The sequence below is a fragment of the Pan paniscus genome, chromosome 14 (assembly GCF_029289425.2).
Source record: "Pan paniscus chromosome 14, NHGRI_mPanPan1-v2.0_pri, whole genome shotgun sequence".
Lineage (NCBI taxonomy): Eukaryota > Metazoa > Chordata > Mammalia > Primates > Hominidae > Pan > Pan paniscus.
The window spans coordinates 100,736,655-100,755,687 of NC_073263.2; the positions used below are offsets into that span (position 1 = coordinate 100,736,655).

General features: G+C 41.0%; 1 protein-coding gene and 1 pseudogene across 2 annotated transcripts in view; one reads left to right on the plus strand and one right to left on the minus strand.

Annotated features, from left to right (window-relative positions):
- Positions 1 to 19,033, plus strand: part of UBAC2 (UBA domain containing 2) — a 185,902-nt gene that overhangs the window by 11,751 nt on the left and 155,118 nt on the right. The window lies entirely within an intron of this gene.
- LOC129393657 (histone H2A.Z-like) lies at positions 593 to 6,179 on the minus strand (annotated as a pseudogene).

Below are 19,033 nucleotides of genomic sequence, written 5' to 3' on the forward strand. Positions count from 1 at the left end.
GGGGGCTGTATTATTGAAACTTCCAAGGAATATACTCTTCATAAATTTTAGCGGCTGGGCATAGTGGCTCACGCCTGTAATCCCAGCACTTTGGGAGGCCAAGGCGGGTGGATCATCTGAGGCCAGGAGTTCGAGACCAGCCTGGCCAACATGGTGAAACCCTATCTCTACTAAAAATACAAAATTAACCGGGCGTGGTGGTTGGCGCCTGTAATCCCAGCTACTCGGGAGGCTGAGGCAGGGAGAATCAGTTGAACCCAGGAGGCGGAGGTTGCAGTGAGCCGAGATCATGCCATTCCATTGCACTCCAGCCTGGGTGCGAGACTCTGTCTCAAAAAACAAAACAAAAAACAAATTTAGCTAAAAAGGAAAGCTAGGCATTAACTAGGGAGGGACAAGCTTAAGAGAGGATGCTTTTAAAAAATGTTTCTTTTCATCATAAAAGTAACGTTAACCACACTATAGGAAGTTTGGAAAATAGAAAAAAAACGGTCCTAGCATTTCATTTAATTTATTCGTCTTTTCTTTTTCTATACACTTATGTTCTTGTTTTGAAATAACTGACTTTGTTATAAAATGAGTACGTGTTCATCAGAGACAATTCTGTGATGCAGGAAAGGAGTTCATTGCAATGTAGGAAAGCACTAGGAAGAAATAAAATGGCATTTATTGATATTTTGGTGTTTCTGCTGTTTTTCCAGTACAAAAATGAATATCTAAAAATAGGTAAAAATAAATTTATCTCAATACTATTTTCTTGCCTTTTTTCCACCCAACAGAATCTTTTAAAATGTAATCATAATGAGCATGTGTATGCTCCGCTTTTTTCTTTTTCTTTTTTCTTTTTTTTTTTTGAGATGGAGTTTCGCTCTTGTTGCCCATGCTGGAGTGCAATGGTGCGATCTCGGCTTGCTGCAACCTCCGCCTCCTGGGTTCAGGTGATTCTTCTGCCTCAGCCTCCTGAGTAGCTGGGATTATAGGCATGCACCACCACGTCCGGCTAATTTTGTGTTTTTAGTAGAGACGGGGTTTCTCCATTTTGGTCAGGCTGGTCTCGAACTCCCGACCTCAGGTGATCTGCCTTCCTTGGCCTCCTAAAGTGCTGGGATTACAGGCTTGAACCACCACGCCTGACCTATTTTTATACTTTTAGTAGAGACGGGGTTTCACCGTGTTGGCCAGGCTGGTCTTGAATTCTTGACCTCAGGTGATCCACCCACCTCGGCCTCCCAAAGTGCTGGGATTACAGGTGTGAGCCACCATGCTGGGCCCCGCTTTTTCCCTTTGTCATAAGCATTCCCCTAGGATGCTGCAGAATTAGGTTGTTTCTCCCCTCCTTTTTTTTTTAATTTTAGTAATGCCAAGAGCATCTTAACTTTCAGATATTCATAGAAGTGAAAGAAGGTTAAATGAAGTGTATTCTCGTATAACTTTTAGTACGTACTGCCAAATTCCAATCCCAAAGGGTAGTACCAATTTAAACTCCACCAGCAATTTAAGGGAGAAAAGATTGCTTTTCTTAAGTTATTACATTTCGTATTCACAGCAGCCCTATGAGGATAGGTATTGTTATTTTTCCCCTCCACAAACGAGTCTTTTCACGCTCAGAAAATGATTTGTCGAAGACCACATAGCTAGTAATATGTGGAAGAGCTGAGATTTGACTCCGATTTGCCTGCTTCCAAAGCCCGTACTTTCTACTGTATCATACAATGAAAATTTAGTCCCTTTAGTGGAAAATGGCAATGGCAATATGACTTGTTAAGTGTTAGGACAAACATCTGGGAAAAAGAATCATTATTTAAACAAGGGTGCTACATGTCTATATGGTTCTTACACCTTTTCAATCAACGACTAATAAGTGTGAGTTATTATTGGTTTTAATGATAAAATACTACGTGTTAGGCACTGTTCTAAGCAGTTTACCTATATTGACTCACTTAATTCTCATAACAGCCCTGTTAGGTAGGCACAGTTACTCTTCCCAATTTGCAGATGAGGAGACTGAGGCACAGACATTTAAGTAACTTTCCTGCTGAGGAGCAGGTCTAGGATTTGAACCCAGATGGTCTGGCTGCCTGTTCTGTGTTGCTCACTACTGCTTCTCAGCCTTAAAGAAGTTTATCTCTGTGTGTCTGCCAACCACTGGGATCGTCTCAGGCGAGTGATGTTAGTAGCTCAGGTTAGTGTAGAGCTTGAGCCCCGGTCATTGGAAACTGCATCATTGTGTCCTGGCAATGTGCTTTTCCCTCATCCCCTTGGGACCATGGCAGCCTCCTTCCTGGGTTCTACCATGCTCCTTCTCCTGGCTGCCAGTGCACAAGTCTGCCTCTCCCCACATCAGAACCAAGATCCAGTTTACCTTTGGTAGACATATTTTATGTCCTGATTAGGATCTTTTGTAGCAGTTAGTGCTCTACAGTTGTTTTTATTTGTGTATCCTCTGTTTTTCTCTTCCCTTACCAAGTCATCTTCCTTTTCCAACTTTTTCCGTTCTCAACCTGTCTCAATATCAGTTTTAGTAATATAGGTGGAACCTATCTTACATCAAGCAATTTTAAAATTGGCATTTTTATAGCATTTTAATAAGCAAAACTTGCTAAAGCATATCTCATCAATAATTTAGCATTTTTGAAGTGTGCTTTGTGAAATGGTACTATGAGGAGCTCCTGAAGTTTTAACCCTCATTTAAATTATGAGTGTAAATGAGAATTATAAAGTAATCCTTATTTAAATCATGATTTTCCCCCCAGATTTTTCCCTAAGGCTTTCTAAGTTACATTGCCATTGTTTCAGTCATTTCCCAGAATTTAGTCCCTTCAGTGGACGTGATACAATGGGAAGAGCATGACAGTAATCTTTGGAAAGGGTTCTGTAGCCAAGTTAGCTTGGGAATGTTGTTGGCCATATTGTTTTTTGACGTTGACGATGCAGATTAATACTTCAAAGATCCTTTGCAGCCATGCAACAGAGAAATCTGTTTGACTTTATTAACTCTGTTTCTAAGATTTATTGGGGGACATAAAATATAGGGAAAAAACATAAATTTCCATTTCATTATACTGCCCAGATTTGATCATTATTTCTATATTGCTGTTGTATAAATTTTTTTCTCCTTTATGTGTGCATATAAATACACATTTTTAAAGGAAAGGTCAGCCTATCTACAGTTTCATATTCTGCTTTTTTCATTTACTCTTCTTGAATGAATTCACTCCATGTCATTAAGTAATCTTCAAAGCCAACTTTTACCATTATCTTTGTTTTGCCTTATTACAAAACTGAAACATGCTGAAAAAGTTCAAAAATTATACAAATATTTTATGTAGTGTAGAAGGGATTAGTCCCACATAATGATTCCCACACCCACATAACCATTGTTGGTAGTCTAGTGGTCATTCTTTTAGACTTTTTCTGTGTACCTGCTTATCTATGCATTCTTTTTTTTTCTGACGCATGTATATACATATACATATACCTATACATTTGATTTTATACAGAAATGGCATTCAAATACACATTTGATGTTTTTCCAACATCTCAGATATTAAAAAACATGAGTTAGAATGATTATAACTTTTTTTTTCAATTTTTTTTTTTTTTATTTAAGATGGGATTTCGCCATTTGGGCCAGGCTGGTCTCGAACTCCTAACCTCAGGTGATCTGCCTTTCTTGGCCTCCCAAGTTGCTGGGATTATAGGCATGAGCCACCACGCCCTATCCATAACTTTTTTTTTGTTTTTTTTGAGACAGGGTCTTGCTCTGTCATCCAGCCTGGAGTGCAATGGTGTGATCTCGGCTTACTGCAACTGCTGCCTCCCGGGTTCAAGTGATTCTCCTGCTTCAGCCTCCCGAGTAGTTGGGATTACAGGCACCTGCCATCATACCCAGCTAATTTTTGTATTTTTGTAGAGACAGGGTTTTACCATGTTGGCCAGGCTGGTCTTGAACTTCTGACCTCAGGTGATCCGCACGACTCAGCCTCCCAGAGTGCTGGGATTACAGGCATTAGTTACTGCACCCGGTCGATTATAACATTTTATCGTACTAAAATAAGTTTTTTTTGCAGTATTTTCCTGTTAGAAACACTTAGAACATCTTTGTAACTAAGTTATTGATTGCATCTTTAACTTCATTTTAAAGAAATAATCATAAATGTTGAATTATAGAATCAAAAGATAAGAATATTTTATTTTATTGTAGACAGAGTCTTGCTTTGTCGCTCACGCTGGAGTGTAGTGGCGTGATCTCAGCTCACTGCAAGCTCTGCCTCCCAGGTTCAAGCGATTCTCCTGTCTCAGCCTTCTAGTAGCTGGGATTACAGGTGTGCACCACCACACCTGGCTAATTTTTGTATTTTTAATAGAGATGGGGTTTCACCATGTTGGCCAGGCTGGTCTCGAACTCCCAACCTCAAATGATCTGCCTGCCTCATCCTCCCAAAGTGCTGGGATTACAGGCGTGAGCCACCGCACCTGGCCTGATTGTGTATTTATTGTAGAGCCAGGGTTAGAACCTAGGTCAGAAAACCTGTCCTGCTGTTTCTTCAATCTTGTATCATTTTTTGCCTTGGCATCTTTGGGTTTTTTTTGTTTTTTTTTTTCCTGGAATCCCTCCTGGAGTAAATTTTTTTCGTGTAAGGACACGAGTGGTGAACTTCTGGATCTTGCTTGGCCGTTCTTGTGCAGTCCTGAATGACTGGATTCCTAAGTACCTAGTGTGGGTTTCCTCTTTGTTTGTGGGTACAGCCTTTTCCCGCAAGAGGCCCAAACTTCAAATGGCAGGGCTGACTCTAGGTTCTCTTCTAGTATGCAAGGAATATGAATAGGCTGGTTTGCATATAGGTTGCAGAGGTGGGGAGTAGGTGGTGGTGGGGGAAGCAGGACTGTGAGAACCCCCTGCAGTCGTCAAAGGGTGGCTCATTGCTTTCTGTGGCTTTTACTCCTGAGTGAAGCTGCCTTTCTTATTACCCTCCTTTTCCGTTCCCCGTCACCTGTACTGTGATCTGGTTTGGAAGTTTGAAGTTACCCCAAGCTCTCTTCTACTTTTTTGCAGACCTCCAACCCCCTCATTGTTCTCCTTAAGCAGATTGCCCCCCACCCCACCCTTTTTGGAGAGTTTCTAGGATTTTATTTTGGGGGAATAAATAAATTTCTTTCCAACTGGGATGGTGGTGGAAAGGCTGTTTGTAGACTGTGGGTTTGGGGAAGGGTTTGAGGCCCCACTGCTGTCATGCTTGTTCGGTGGCATTTGCACCACTGGAGATGATTTTAGACAGGGTGTCAGCCCAGCAGTAAACATCATTGAAATAGAAGTCAGGTCATGACTCCCTTTTCAGTTCTTTTATTTTTGTTTTTTTTTTTCTTGGGGGATATGACCTTTATTGAGCTTATCCACCACAGTGGAAATAATGTCTGTACAAAACCAAATGTTTGTTACTATAACTTCTGCATTACAATTAAAATCCAAACAGTTTTTAAAAACAGTCAACTCAATCAAAGCCCACTACTTCAGAATCAATAGCTTCTTTGAAGCCACAGTAACACTTAAATATGGTTAAGACTCAAATGCAGAAATTTGGTTGGAAAGCTAATTAAACTTCCAACTTGCCCAAATAGAATTACAAAAAGACAAAATTGTGTTTTTCACAGAAATATAGTCCACTGGCATCACCAACACTGGACAGCTGTTCTTTTATTTAGAGTCCTGAGATAACAAGGAATCCAGGCATACATTAGACAGTCTTCTGTTGTCCTTTCTTCCCAATCAGAGATTTGTGGATGTGTGGAATGACACCACCACCAGCAATTGTAGCCTTGATGAGAATCCAATTCTTCATCTGCACGAATAGCAAGTTGCAAGTGACGAGGGGTAATATACACTTTACCTTTAAGTCTTTTGATGCATTTCCTGCCAGTTCAAGTCCCTCTGCGGTGAGGTACTCCAGGATGGCTGCGCTGTACACAGCGGCAGTTGCACCCACATGTCTGTGACCCGTCGTCCTAGATTTCAGGTGTTGATTAATACAGCCCTCTGGGAACTGCAAGCCGGCTCTCTGCGAGCGGGAAACTGCCTTTGTCTTGGCCTTTCCGGAGTCCTTCCCAGCCTTACCGTCAGCCATTTCGAGTTCTGCTGAAGCTCAAGCAAGGCAGAGAAAGGGCTAATCAGACCCATGGTGAGATCCCACCATCTACTCCTTAGTCGCACCGTGATTCAAACTGCCCTTTTCAGTTCTTACTATTCCTGATCGGATCAAAGAGAAAATCTTGATGTGGTGCTAGTCTGAAAGACCTCTCTAATAAAGGCTATTTTCCTATTGTAACAAAAAGAGCAGGAAGTAATATTAGTCTTTAATAACTTTGTTTTGTTATAGGTTGGTGCAAAAGTAATTGAGGTTTTTGCCATTAAAGGTAAAATGGCAATTACTTTTGTACCAACCTATATTTGTGTGTGTGTGTGTGTGTGTATTTTTGAGACACAGCCTCACTCTGACGCCTCAGCTGGAGTGCAGTGGTGCAATCTCGGCTCACTGCAACCTCTGCCTCCCTGGTTCAAGGGGTTCTCATTCCTCAGCCTCCGAAGTAGTAGCTAGGATTATAGATGCCCGCCACCACACCTGGCTAATTTTTGTATTTTTAGTAGAAACAGGTTTTCACCATGTTGGCCAGGCTGGTCTCGAACTCCTGAACTCAGGTGATCCGCTCACCTTGGCCTCCCAAAGTGCTGGGATTACAGGTGTGAGCCACCGTGCCCGGCCTAGTGTGTTTATTTTTATAGTTACCACCTATTAATGAGAAAGCAACACTTGTTTTCCATTTACCGTAGTGATATCAAATTTCGTTTAAAATATTTATGTAAATCATAGGTGATTTAAAGAAAAATATTAATAACAGGATCAGGGCAGGCAGAAACTGGTGCTGTAGTGGTAATGCCTGCAGTTTGAGAAATGCCCTCAATTCTCCTGAAGATTGTTCATATTCCTCCCCAGGTCTTGGTATTTGTTGATTCTTTCTCTGGACTCAGTTGAAAGGACACATTTCGCTGGTGTTTTGAGGGTTCTTTTATTTTGAAACAACTTTGGAAGGGCGGGAACGTGGACAGGTGTCCTGGGTCTGCTGTCTTAGACTGGAATTTTACCTGGTGGTCTTCTTGGTTTTGTCGTTTTTGTTGGACTCTTTTCTTTTTTCTTTTTTTTTTTTTGAGACGAAGTCTTGCCCTTGTCCCCCAGGCTGGAGTGCAGTGGTGCGATCTTGGCTCACTGCAAACTCTGCCTCTTGGGTTCAAGTGATTCTCCTGCCTCAGCCTCCCGAGTAGCTGGGATTACAGGCGCCTGCCACCATGACCGGCTAATTTTTGTATTTTTAGTAGAAACGGGGTTTCACCATGTTGGCCAGGCTGGTCTCGAACACCTGACCTTGGGTGATCTGCCTGCCTCGGCCTCCCAAAGTGTGGGATTACAGGCGTGAGCCACGGCGCCTGGCCTCTTTCCTTGTTTTCGAATTAATTTTAGTGTTTGGGGTTTTAGTGGGGCTTGTTCCCCCCTTCAGCTAGGCCGTTGCTCAGCGTCAGTGGCTGGAGATGTTGGCAGAGTCAGTCCCTCCATCCATTAGGTGCTGAAGGGCCACTCAGAAGCCCAAACTTGCAAGGGTTTTTCTGCTCGGATCTCTTACGCTTTTCTCCCAGGGAGAGGTCCCGTGGCTCATCAGAGCTTTAAAAACCAGACTTGGGTTTCTCCACCATGCAGGCGTGTGTTCTGCCTGCCCTCTTTCTCCAACCCAGACCCACGTAGGCTATGCTGAAACTCTGTGGAGGCAGACCCTCTTGTGTGGCCTGGGGACGTTCCAGCACCATCTTTGTAGCTCGGGCAGCCTTACTTGTCACCCTGTTTGGTTGAGTCCGACTTCTTGGGTCCTTGAACACAGGGAGGCACCCTGGCTTGGGGCCAGCTGTTACCCGCGCTCGCCCTGGCATGCAGCCCTCTGGTGTCTCAGCTGCGCTGATGGGCGCCCACCCCGCGGTGCTTCTCCAGGCCCCAGGCGTTTCCTTTGGTCTCTGTGGAGGTTGTGGGGGGCAGGTTGGAGAGGAGAGTTACTTGCCAGCACTTTAAAATTGGCTTATTTCAGACCTAAATTCAAGGTGTCTGTGATGTCCTGAGGCGGATGATCTGGCAGCCTCAGGGCCGAGTTGTTAGGTGGGTGGCAGCGTCCACCGAGCTCGTGCCCACCTTCTTGCCATCGACTCCCCCATTTCACTGCCTGCCTGGCCTCTGTAGGCACTTGAATTTACAACACGTTTTCTTGCCACTAACCACACATTTCCCCACTTGAAAAGTATTATTTCTTCTCTCTTACAGTTTATCACATGGTCCAGAACTTTCTGTAAGCGTCCTGATTTACTTTATTTAGAGTTATTCCAACTGTTAACTGATTTATCCCATATTTGTGTGTTACAGTCATAATTTTTTAAACTTATTTTGGCTTTTAAAATTATTATTTCATTATAATTATATTTCTTGTCTAATTAGTACTTTTAGTAATTACTGCTTTTTACATTTAATCATAGTGTTAATGTTTGTATAAAATCTCCCTAAGAAGTATAAACCCAACTGGTGGCCACCACAGTGGTGGGACCAAAATGAACATTTAGGTGCCCAGTGCCTTTGCTTACTTGCAGATTTGAAACACTTTTCTCTGGCATGCAGGCCTCTGTGTTTGGTGCTGTTTCAGGACTAGGATTTTAAATTTTACAGCTCACTCTTTCCTCCCCTCTAATTCACACTGTTTAAGTATTTTAGATGTGGAGCACATTTTTTGTATCTAGAGGGTAAGTCCTTCTCTTTCCTGACCTTTTTTTTTTTTTTCCTGGAAACTTCTTAGCACTTTCTCCTGCTTATTTTCCTGATAAACTGTATAACTCTTGCTTCGATAACAAGTGTTTATTGGCTGCCGTCCTGAGCCAGGCACTCTGCCCGGTTGTCTGGGGACCTGTATGAGGAGCGGTCAGTGTGGCAGGTGTCCAGTGTCATTGAATTCTCCTCAATGCATTAGGGACAGGAGCTGATTGATGGATGGCTTCCAGTGTTTTACTTCTAAACACTGTAGGGAAACAGCTGTAACAAAAATAAACCTGGAACCTTTTGATCCCTGGACAGTCTTTGTTGAGACGATCACCAGGAGGCACTCATTCCTCCTTAACGTGGTCACCGAATCTAAGTTTCATTAAGTTTTCTTTTAGGAAGTCCAGAGACTTGAGGAATAAATCATAGTGGAAGTGCAAGGTGTCTCTTGCAAGGCATGGGTTTACTGTGCTTTTGTGGATTTCTGCCCTTAGTTTTGGTTTAGCTCCTTTCTGATGAAAAACTTTATGAGAAAGTTACTTTATGAGACACCAAGTCACCCCATTCTTGTGAGAACCCTGAGAAGTTTACCAAATAGTTAAGTAGTCAGACATAGGAAAACCAATGTTGTGGTAGGATATGGCGGCCCCTCCTCTCAAGGGTGTGAACCATACAGGGCTTTTTGATGTGTGTATTTTTACATGCGTGACTTGTGGAGGCAGGCAGAGTTTCTGGGTTGCTCCCCTACCTGTCTGTAACAGGTAACAGGACTACTGTAACAGCGGATGCTTCTGTAACAGCCCACAGGACTAAGCTTTGCAAGGCCTGTGGTTAGTGTCTCCAGTACCCAAAAGATACATATTTTTATTCAGGTAAAATTGGCCATTTTAACCATTTAAAAATGTTCACTTATTGACTTCCAGTACATTTACATTGTTGTGCAATTAACAGCAACCACAATTTAATTGCAGAACATTTTATCACGCCAGAAAGAAACGGAGTGCCCATTAAGCCAGGCTTGTCCACCCTGCAGCCCATGGGCCATATGCGACCCAAGACAGCTTTGAATGCAGCCCAACACAAATTTGTAAACACATTTTGAGATTTTTTCAATTTTTTTAAGCTTATCAACTATTGTTAGTGTTAGTGTACTTTATGTGTGGCCCAAGATAATTCTTCTTTTCCAGTGTGGCCCAGGGAAACCAAAAGATTAGACATCCCTGTATTAAGCAGTCATGCCCTATTACCTTCTCCCAACTGTCCCTGACAAACACTAATCTGCTTTCAGTCTGTATGGATTTTTAAATTCTGGACATTTCATATAAGTGGAGTCATATAGTACATAACTTTATATGACTGGCTTTTTTTCACTTAGCATAATGTTTTTGAGGTTCATCTATGTTGTAGCATGTATCAGGATCCATTCCTCTTATGACTGAATAATATTCTATTGTATGGATATACATTTTGTTCATTTGTTGTTGGACATTGGTTTGTATCCACTTTTTGTGTTATGATAATGCTACTATGAACATTTGTATGTAGGTTTTTGTGGAAAAAAAACCCCTGTGTTTTCAGTTTTCTTGGGTATATTCCTCAGAGTGGAATTGCTAGGTCATGTCATAATTCTGTGCTTGACGTTTTGTGGAACCAAAAAGATATATCTTTTTTTTTTTTTTTTCCGCGATCTCGGCTCACTGCAAGCTCCGCCTCCCGGGTTCACGCCATTCTCCTGCCTCAGCCTCCCGAGTAGCTGGGACTACAGGCGCCCGCTACCACGCCCGGCTAATTTTTTGTATTTTTAGTAGAGACGGGGTTTCACCGTGTTAGCCAGGATGGTCTCGATCTCCTGACCTCGTGATCCGCCCGCCTCGGCCTCCCAAAGTGCTGGGATTACAGGCGTGAGCCACCGCGCCCGGCCAAGATATATCTTAAGTATTAAAATAGTACACATATAAAGTTATCATACTTCCTTCTTATATATTAGAAAGAAATGGTTTCTTTATAGTCAGGCAGAACCAAGTTCAAATCCCAGCCCCTCTACTAACTAGCTGTGACCTTCAGTGAGTTATTTAGCCTTTCTTAGTTTATTTCTTCACCTAGAGAATGCTGATAATTAATTCGTGCTCCAGGGCTATTATAGTAATTCACTGAGATGGTATTACATGTAAAGTGCTTTTATTAGCACAGTGCCTGGCATAAAATAATCCACATATACTGTAATATTTATTTTAGGATAATGCATAGTCACCCAAGCCTGATTAGTATTTATTGCCTCAAAGAAATGACTATGTACTTAGATCAAACCAAAGAGAAATCAGACCCAAAAGGAATTCTTAAACTTTATATTTTTATATTATCTTTGCCAGAGAGGTATTTTGCATTTTTACTTTTAGATTAATGCATTGTCTGTTATTCTCAAAATTTGTAGCATCCCTGTTTTCAAAGGTAAAAGGATCTCCTGCAGAGAAGTGACTTTTTCTTAACCTTCTGTTTGATCTCTGCTTGGGTTCTGTGTGTATGAACCACTTCCTGGCTCTGCTCACAGAGAGGCCGAAGATTACTAGTGACTTGCCCCATCTCAGTGCATAAGGATTCACCATGTGGATCTTTTTCTTGAATTAGTAACTAGTTACACATTATTTTTTCTAATTGTCAAAATCGATTTTTTTTTTGTAAAAAATTAAGATCTCCCATGAACAGACCAGAGATTATCTCTGTTAATATTTTGGTAGATGCTTTTTTAAAAAAAGTATTTATATATTATTTTTGTATAATAATACCACTAGAATATTTTGCACTTACTATTTAGGAACATCTTTCCAAGGTACAAAATATTTTTCTACAACCTATTGCTTAATGTTGAATATTATCCCATTTTTATGGATAGAACATAATTTACCCATTTCCCAATTAGATATTCATATTGTTTCTGGTCTTTTCACTATTATAAACAGTGCTGCGATGAACATTTTTGTAGCAGAATCTTTGTGCACATTTATGATAATTACTTTGGGCTAAATTCCTAGAAATGGATTTCTTGGATCTGTGTTGCAACCTCCACAAACTGCAGTCTTTTTATATTTCGTTCACAATGACATTTACTTTTGTTACACAGGGCACTACTTTGATTTCTATTAGTGCTGTTTGTGATTGTGTATGTCTTTCACTTGAAATCCACTATGAAGGTGAAAATTTGTTTGAACCGTGGCACTATATGGCAATGCAGTGTAGTCAGTTGTGTTTGTAGTCCGGATTATCAGAGCTTGAATTCTGGTTCTGCTGCTCACTAGCCTCTTCTTGCACACTGTTTCAGTGTACTCAGCCTCACCTTTTATTTTATTTCTACAGAGTCCCATTTGGTGTGTAAGCTGGTTTTTTGTTCCTATTTCTGTGTTCCTCCCATGGGGCTTATTTTCTATGGCCACTCTAGACCATTGAGGATGGAAGCTGATGGATAAAAATGCCGCCCTGCTCCACCTGGGGTGGTAGTTGAGACACATTCACAAGGCTTCTCGGAAAATCCTGCAGGTTCCAGCACCTGTCAGAAACATCTGTCACTCATGGTGATCGCCTACTTGACAGTGCCCTTCTTTGGACTCTTCCTCTGTTTCGCTCCCCGTGTCCTTCACTACTGCTCCCTGGGATCACATTCCAAAATAAAGTCCCTGCCTGGAAGCCTTTGTCTCACCTTTTACTCTTAGAGGAACCCCGGCTAAGACATTTTCTAGTCATGGATAGGTAATGTACTCTCCGAGTCACAGTTTTGTCTTCTGTATAAATCTGAGAAGAGTGATGTCTGCCTCATAGGGTTATTTTGAGGTTTAAACCATATAAGTAATTCATTCACCACATAGTTACTGAAAGGCAACTGTGTGCTAAGTGGTGGCATTCTGGCTATGGGGATATGGCAGTGAGCAAGACAACTAGGACCCTATCTTCATAGAGTTTACATTCTGATGAAGGAGACGGACAAAGAAGCAAACAAAGAATTTCAAGTAGTAAAGAATGCCACAGAGTAAATTAACCAGGATGATGCACTCAAAAGCAAAAAATCAGGATGGAAGGCCACTCTGAGGAGGTGCTCTTAGAAATGAGGACTCAGTGGTGAGAATAAGCTGGACGTGGGAAGAACATTTTGGGTAGAGAGAGTAACAGGCACATAGGCCCTGTAGTGGGAGTGGCAGGAGCAAAGTAGCACACATAAAGTGTCATGCTAATACCTCCACTTCCTAAGTGCTTAATAAATGTTGGTTGGTATTAGTAGTTACTAGTTGGTTATATTAGTAATTAATAATTGAGGTTAGATCAAAGGGGTAGCCCATTGATAATTACATAGCAGTAAGTGGTCAGTTTAGCCTTATGGATTGATGACAAATTGGTTTCATAGAATAAGCAGTAATTGGGCAGGATGAGAATGGTTTCATAGTATACTTTAACTTGTTGATATGGTAAATTACATTGATTTGCTTTGCATTCCCAGGATAAGCATTATTTGGTCATGATGTATTCTTTTTATATAATGCTAGGTTTGATTTACTGATGTTTTGTTGAGAATTTTGCATCTGTTAATACGTTCATAAAGTATATTGGTCTATTTTTTGCCTTTTAATATCTTTGTGTGGCTTTGCTAACAGTGTAACACTGGCTTCATAACATGAGTTGGAAAGTGTTCTCTATTTTTCTGTGTTGTAACAGAGTTTGTATAGAATTGGTATTTAAATGCTTGGTAGAATTCTCCCCTGAAGCCATCAGACTTGGAGTTTTCTTTGTTGGAAGTCTTTTAACTATAAATTCAATTTCATAATATCTGCAGGACTATTTAAGTTACCCATTTCTTCTTGAATGAGCTTTGGTAGGTTGTGTCTTCCAAGGAGTTTGCCTGTTTCATCTAAGTTATCAAATTTATGGGCATAAAGTATTTCCTAACATTCCCTTTCAAAAAAAAATTTAGTTGTGATAAGACATTTTAGTAGTGATAAGAAATACATAACATAAAACTTACTATTTTAACTATTTTTAAGTGTACAGTTCAGTGACATTAAGTACATTCACATTGTTGTGCAACTTCTTACTATCCTTTTAATGTCTCTGGGGTCAGTAGTGATGCCTCCTCTTTATTTCTGATACTGATAATTGTGTCTTCTCTCTTTTTGTCCTTATCATTTCTGCTAGAAGTGTATCAGTTTTATTGATCTCAAGAACCAGCTTTGAGTTTCATTGATTTGTCTCTATTATAGTTTGGTTTTTCCATTTCATTGATTTCTACTCTATTTCTTTATATCTGCTTGCTTGGGTTTTAATTTGCTCTTCTTTCTCTTTTTCTGTTTTTTTTTTTTTTAAGATTGTAACCTACACCATTATGTGAGACCTTTTTTCTTCCTAATATAAGCATTTTTATGCTACATTTTCCCCTCTAAGCATTGCTCTATCTGCAGTCCACAAATTTTGCTTGGTTGTGCTTCATTTTTTTATTCTATTTTAAATATACTCTAATTTCCTTTGTGACTTCCTCTTTGACCCAGATATTGTTTAGAAATGTGTTGTTGAGTTTTCACATATTTGGGGGATTTTCCATCTTTCTGCTGTTGGCTTCTGATTTTTTTGTGGCCAAGGAACATGCTTTATATGATTTTAATTCCTTTAAATTTTTTTGAGGACTCTTTTATGCCCAGAATATAGTCTATTTTGGTGAATGCTCCATATGCACTTGAAAAAATGTGTAACTTGCAGTTGTTGGGTGGAGTGTTCTATAAATGTCAATCAGGCCAAATTGGTTGATAATGTTTTTCAGGTCTTGTATATCCTTACTGATTTTACTGGTCAGCTTGGGCTGCCATAACAAAATACCACAGACTGGGTGGCTTAAGGAACAGAAATTAATTTTCTTACAGACCCAGAAGCTAGAAGTCCAAGCTCAGGGTTTTGGCGGGTTTGGTTTCTCCTGGGGCCTTGCAGGAGCCTGCTGGCTTCTAGCTGTGTCATCACATGGTCTTTCCTTTGTGTGTGCAAGCATCCCTGGGTCCCTCCCTTTTCTTATAAAGACATGTCACATTGAATTAGGGCTCCATCTATCCTTATGACCTCACTTAACCTTAATTACCTCTTTAAAGGGCCTATCTCCAAACTTAGTCAACATAGAGCTTCAACATACAAATTTTAGGAGGAAACGTTCAGTCCATAACAGTGATTTTCTGTTTGCTTGTATTATCGATTACTGTGAGAAGAGTGCTGAATTCTCCAACTATATTTGTGGATTTATCTACGTCCCATTTCAGTTCTATTAATTTTTGCTTCATTGAAATCCTTTCTCAGCTCTCAGATTCTATGATTCACTGTGCACCTCCCACCCAATGTTTTAATTATGAAAAATTTCAAACATGCCACAAAGTAGAAAGAGGGGTACACTGAACACCCATATACCCACCACCTAGATTCTACACAATTAACATTTTACTATGTTGGCTTTAGCAAATATCAATCCCTTTATTTATTTGATCAGTACCATATGATTTTTAAAAATGCATTTCAAAGTAGATTATAGTCACATTTTCTCTAAACACTTAAATGTGCATTGTTATTCCCTAGAGTTTAATAATTATTTAAAGGTTTTTGAGTTAAAATTTTTACGTAGTAAAAGTACAAATCTTGAGTTGATGAGTGAATCTTGTTGTCTATAATGATACTATATACTTATCCTGTGATGTGCAACTATTTGGATATTTGTGTATTATTGCTTTCCACATAGGTTTCTGAGATCTGATTTTTGCTCATCTTGAGAGGAATACTTAATGGTAATTATCAGATATGTATTTTTAGGGGTTTGGTCCTGGACAGAATTAAAATGGCTGTGTAAATAGGGTCAGTTATTAGTTCAGTAAATATTTGCTTATATTTAGTTTTAATTTTTAATTGTAAAATGTACATAATATAAAATGTACAATCTTAACTATTTTTGTGTATAGTCCAGTAGTATTAAGTACGTTCATATTGTGCAACCGATGTCTATAACTCTTCTCATCTTGCAGACATGAAACTCTGTATCCATTAAACAACTTCCCATTTCCCCCTTCCTCCGCCCACTGTACCCTGCCTCTGGCAACCACTTTTCTACTTTCTGCCTCTGTGAATTTTACTACTCTAGGTACTGCAAATAAGTGGAATCATATAATATTTATCTTTTTGTGACCGGCTTATTTCACATAGCATAATGTCCTCAAGGTTCATGCATATTGTTCCATGTGCCAGTTTCCTTCCTTTTTAAGGCTGAATTAAATTCCATTATATGTGTATGCCACATTTTGTTTACCCGTTTATCCATTCATCTGCCAGTGGACACTTGGGTTCCTCCCGCCAGTATGTGAGCACCTCCTTCACATCACTCCCCTTTTGTTTAACAAACACTCTTGACTGCCTTTATGTGTCAGGTCCTATTGGAGGCATGAGGGATGCTGCAACAAGGAATGTACCAGACAAAGCTGCTGCCCTAAGTAAGCTTGTGTTCTAGTGGAGACTGAAGATGGGCGGATGGACAATAGACCAATAAACATATTTCCTTGATTCTAAAATGCATTAGGTCCCACGTTTTAATGATTCTAAAATTGGAACGTGCCTTGTAATTGATGACGTCTTAGAATTATATTTGGCAGCGTTTATTTTTTAGTGGCACTAAAAATAATGGTGTATCAGTTTGAATCATAGAGTTGATGGATCACTATTAAATCCACTGTTAAGTGCTATGAAAAAAGCAGGACAAAGGATAAGGTAACATTTGAGCACAGCACATGTTTAGTTGATATGTTTTCATAGCAGGACTTCATCCCTGAAGGAGGCAGTATGTTGATTCACATTTGGCACAAACTCTGACCCCACTGTAAGCTGGTAGCACTTTGCAGACTGGTTATTTTGAGTGGCACTGGTAGAGGGGAGAGAGAGACCTGGCAGGTGAAGGCTTGGGGGAGCATATTGCAAGATGGGCCCAGATCTTGTAGGTAGGAAAGACAACATGTCAGTAAACTTAGTCAGGGCCATCTCAGTAACTGCCAACAGTTCTTCCAGTTGTCCAGAACAAAACTTAGTTTTATTCTTGACTTCTCCATCTGCCCATGCACCCAGTTAGTCAGCATATCCTGCCTGCAGTACCTTCACAACATATCCCAGTTTCGACCTCCCTCTTCATCTACACCTCCACCCTGCTGGTTTGAACATCCTCCTTTCTTCCCTGGATTCCCTAACAGCCTTCTAACTGGTTTACTATCTTCCACCATTGCCTTACTGTAATTTCTTCTCAATTTAGCAACCAAAGTGATCATTCAAAAACATGTCCAATCATGTTATTCCTCTATTTAGACCTCCCCAAAGCACCCTGTCACATCCAGAGGAAAGGTTAAAGTCCTCATAATGGCCTGTAGGGCTCTGGACCATTCCCCTCATCACCACTTGTTTGACGTTAGCTCCCTCCCTGTCTGCCTTGTGCTCATTCTGCTTTTGCCAGTTGGCAGCCTTATCATCTCTTAATCATGTTGAGCATGTTTTCATCTCAAAGCATGTGTACTTGCTTTTTTTTCCTCCAGAATCACCCTTCCCTCAGATATCTGCAAGGCCTACGTCTTCAGGTCTCTGCTCAAATCCACATTACAAGAAGGTTTTCCCTAACCAGGTTGGATAAGATGGCACCCCTTGGCTGGGTGCGGTGGCTCATGCCTGTAATCCCAGCACTTTGGGAGGCCAAGGAGGGTGGATCACCTGAGGCCAGGAGTTCAAGACCAGCCTGACCAACATGGAGAAACTCAGTCTCTACTAAAAATACAAAATTAGCCAGTTGTCGTGGTGCATGCCTGTAATCCCAGCTACTCGGGAGGCTGAGACAGGAGAATCGCTTGAACCCAGGAGGCAGAGGTTGCAATGAGCCGAGATTGTGCCATTGCACTCCAGCCTGGACAACAAGAGCGAAACTCCATCTCAAAAAAAAAAAACAAAACAAAAAAAGACGGCACCCCTCCTTCCCCAGTTATGCTGCAGTAGCAAACAACTCTGAAATATCAGGAACCCGAGACAAGGCTTGCATCTTACTGGTGTTCCATCTCCACTGCAAGTTACCTAGGAGGGGTCCACTCCACACTGTCGTCAGCCCTGGGAGCTGGCTGATAGAGTAACCACCATCTTGCATGTTGGCAGGTGAAAAGAACAAGAATGATTCCCTGGCTCTTAAAGGGTCCTCCTGGAAGTGACATAGCTTTCATTTACTTGGCCAGAGCAAGTCACACTGCCATGCCTCACTTCATTTGGGAGTGGGGGTGGGGAGCAGTCCTACCATGTGTTTGGGAAGAGACGGGAAATATGTGGTGAATAACAAAGCCACAGGTTTTATTTTCCCTAGTTCATTTCTCATAGGATTTATTTCCATCTGACATAATGTATATCTACCTTGTTTTGTTTGTTGTTGTTTTTCTGTCCTGTCTAGACTCCAAACCACGAGGCTAGGGACTTTGTCCACAGTTTATTGCTGTGCCTCAGGACCTAGAATAATGCATGGTACAGCGTGGATGCCTACTCATATTTAGAGAATGATTGAGAATACCAAAGCAAACCGTTCATTTATTCATTTGGTGCATGTGTTGGGAGTTTGGTATTCAAGTTGGGAGTGTGAATTAGGGAGGTTTGAGGAGAGAGGAAGAGATGGTGTGAGATAAGAAGTTGTAGAGCAGATATACTAGAGAAAATCAGTGGAAATGCTGGTCAGTGGAGAGTGTCACCTTGAGACTTGAGACCAAGAATTTATGGTGAAATCTTGTAGCTCAGATGGGTATCTTTCTTGAGTCATGTTGAGTTGCTCAGAAGCTGGCAAGGAAGAGGAAGGACTGACGGGGCCCATTGCACAAGGACAGGTGGAAACCCAAGTTGAAGGAAACATGGATCAAGCTGCCCCTTGCACTTAATCACCCCTGCTCCATCTGCAGTCCTGTCAGAGTCACAAAGGAGCTTGCCTTTAATGGGGGAAGCCCGGGGTGTTGTGATGGTGCTGGTGGTAGGAGCAATATTCTCTATATTCATTCATTTTTTTTTTTTGATACGGAATCTCGCTTTGTTGCCCAGGCTGGAGTGCAATGGCACAATCTCGGCTCACTGCAACCTCCACCTCCTGGGTTCAAGCGATTCTCCTGCCTCAGCCTCCTGAATAGCTGGGATTACAGGTG